Consider the following 2411-nt stretch of genomic DNA (forward strand, 5'->3'; position numbering starts at 1 on the left):
CCAAGGTAGTGTTAGAGAGTGAAATTTTGATCTTTTACTACAATGTTTGCTTTTTAATGAGATTTCATTACATCATGGTCAATAGTTCAGAACACGTCAGTCTTCCTTTTTAATTTTTAAAAATATTTATATTTGAGAGACTGGTGGAGGGGTAGGGAGCAGGAATAGAGAGAGATGGAGACAGAATCCAAAGCAGGCTCCAGGCTCTGAGCTGTCAGCACAGAGTTCAATACAGGGCTTGACCCCAAACAGGGTCATAATGACCTGAGCCAAAGTCGGATGTTAACCGACTGAGCCACCCGGGCTCCCCAGATCAAGTCAATCTTCTAAATGTCAAATACCAAGAGTTGTTCACTGAGTGTGACCAAATAGTTGCAGAATGAACATTCCCTTCCATAAATACAGGTCTTTAATGAAGTCAAAGTGATTCGAGTAGGCAAAATCCTAAATTACTATGATTGAAAGGAATAAAACTGCTAGGAGGAATTAAATTAATATGGCATATGTTCCCTCATTCAAAAAAATTATTGAGCTTCCTCAATGTTCCAAGAACTATTCTAGACACAACAGATGTGGCAGTAAATAAAACAGTAAAACTATTCTTATCCTTTGGATCTTGCTTTCTAGTGATGAAAGACAGACAACGAATACATGCATATATAAAGAGGGCTGTCAGGGAAGACCTCACTGGGAAGGTTACACATGAACAGAGATTAAAAGAAGGATCAAGCCATGTGGATATGTAAATACCTGAGGGGTATGGAAAGAGAAAATTGCAAACATTAAAACTTTGAGGAATAGCTGGGAGGTCGGTGTAGCTGAAGCCTAGTGAAACAATGGGAAGTCAGCAGAAGATGAGACCATGAGATGAGAGAAGTAACTAGAATTTTTATTGTGTAGCTATTTGAAGACCATGGTAAAAATATTCTTTTTACTGTAAATGAGATGGGCATTGCAGCAGATTAAGAATGGTCTCCAAGTCTTTGATGTGCTTTCCATGGAAAGGTAGGGAGTATGTCCCTTCCTTTGAAATGAGGTCAGATTTGTAACTGCTTTGACTAACAGAACACAACAGAAGTGTTCCTGTGCCAATTTCTGGGCTCTAGTCTTTACAGACTGGCAGCCTCTGTTTCCTGTTATTTGGAATACTCATTCTGGGAGGGCATCATACTCTGAGAATCCCAACCCATATGGAGAGACCATGATAGCAATCTGATCAATAGCCAGATGAGCTCCCAGTCAACTGCCAGCATCTACTGCCAGCCAGGTGAGTGAGTTACCTTGAACATCCAGCCCATTAAGCTTTCAGATGACTTCATCCCCTGTCACTATCTGTCAGCATTCACCACTTGCATTAAAAAACCCAACCAGAGCCACTTGGCAAAGACCAGTCAACACAGAGATTCATGAGAAATAATAAAAAAATTGTTTAAAACCATGAAGCTTTCATGTAATTTGTTATGCAGTAAGATATAGCCATAACAGTATGTATTACAGGTTTATTTTTGGAGTCATAATCTGACTTAAATTTTAAGAGGGTCACTCTTCTTGCTGTATTAAGACAAAGGGCAGACAAAGTAAGACTAGATGAATTAATTGAAGGGCTAATAAAATAATCCTGACATGAGAGCAGAGCATGTAGAGCAGGGGAATTAAATACGAAAGTGGAAAGAAGGCATCATATTCTGGATATGTTTCTAAGGTCATGATAACACATTCTGTTCATGGATTAACTGTGGGGTGCAAGATAAACAGAGGAGTCAAGAATGATTCCAGAATTTTTGTTCAAGAAACTAAATGAGCAGATTTGGCAGCTAACAAAGGTGGTAGAGATTTAGACTTCGGTTTGTGCGATGTTAGCTTTGAAATGCCAATTAGACATGTATGTAGACATATCAAGTTGGCAGTTCTATGTATGAGTCTGGAGTTAGGAATGAATGTCATGCCAGAGACAGACATTTGAGCACTCACTTTGGCCTCACATGTACTAAAATTGGAAGGAAATAGAGAAGACTAGCATGGCCCCTTTGTAAAGATGACAGAGACTGATATTTGACAGTCATCAGTAACTACCAAGAAAGAGTCATAGAAATTATGACCTGGAATACTCCTACTTTAAGTGATTAGAAAGGAGAGAACAAACAGGAAAGAAGAATGAGGAAGAAAGGTCCATGAGGTAGAAGTGATGTGATGAGAGTTAGGGTAGAGGAAGAAAGTAGCTAAAGATGAAGGATGGGGTAACTCTCTAAGGACGCTGACAGGGCAAGTCAGAAGAGTACTAAATTGATCACTGGACTTCATAACATGAAAGTCATGGTGACCTCTACGAAGGAGTGTCAGTGGAGTGGTAGAGGCAAAAACCTCTTTGGACTCGGTTCAATGGAAAATGGGGAAGAAGAGTTAGAGACCCA

General features: G+C 39.6%; 1 non-coding gene across 1 annotated transcript; it reads left to right on the top strand.

The window, feature by feature from the left end:
* Positions 1–1961: 1961 nt before the first annotated feature.
* On the top strand, positions 1962–2072 carry LOC115303663. The gene has a single exon (XR_003914177.1). It is a non-coding gene; the product is annotated as a U6 spliceosomal RNA (small nuclear RNA).
* The last annotated feature ends 339 nt before the right edge of the window (positions 2073–2411 follow it).

Source organism: Suricata suricatta, chromosome 1, assembly GCF_006229205.1.
Source record: "Suricata suricatta isolate VVHF042 chromosome 1, meerkat_22Aug2017_6uvM2_HiC, whole genome shotgun sequence".
NCBI lineage: Eukaryota > Metazoa > Chordata > Mammalia > Carnivora > Herpestidae > Suricata > Suricata suricatta.